The sequence below is a fragment of the Microtus ochrogaster genome, chromosome 6, assembly GCF_000317375.1.
Source record: "Microtus ochrogaster isolate Prairie Vole_2 chromosome 6, MicOch1.0, whole genome shotgun sequence".
In the NCBI taxonomy this organism is placed as follows: Eukaryota; Metazoa; Chordata; class Mammalia; order Rodentia; family Cricetidae; genus Microtus; species Microtus ochrogaster.
The window spans coordinates 24,462,302-24,462,842 of NC_022013.1; positions in this window are offsets into that span (position 1 = coordinate 24,462,302).

Consider the following 541-nt stretch of genomic DNA (forward strand, 5'->3'; position numbering starts at 1 on the left):
TGCCACATACCAATTGGTCTCTGTGCTCGGGAGCCACAGAGAGTCCCCCTGCCTCTCCATCCTCAGGCAGCTTTCCCCTTTAGCATGCATTTCTGCATTCATTTTGCATGGGGTCCGTTCCTGTGTTGATGTCACTTGATGGTTGCCTTTTTTATTATTTTATTTTATTTTAGTGGATAGGGCTTTGTACATACCCTCTGCATCAAATCAGGAGTCCCCTGAACATGAAGGTTCTGTCTCTTCTCTAAGTTAGAGCCCAGTTAGAGAGAACTGATGGTCAGCCACAGCCAGTGGTCCCCCAGTGTAGAGTGGACACCATGACCCTGGTGGGGGACAGAACAAAGACTGCTTCATCCCTAGGAAGACTCAAGACATGAGTGAATGGGGCAACATAGGTAGACAGCAGTGAGCCCAGACTGCACACAACCCTGTCGTCAGGAGCAGTGCCTGCCACGAGAGGACTGCAGCTACACTCTTCCTACCCGGGGAGGACTGCCGCTATACTCTTCCTACCCGGGGAGGACTGCCGCTATACTCTTCC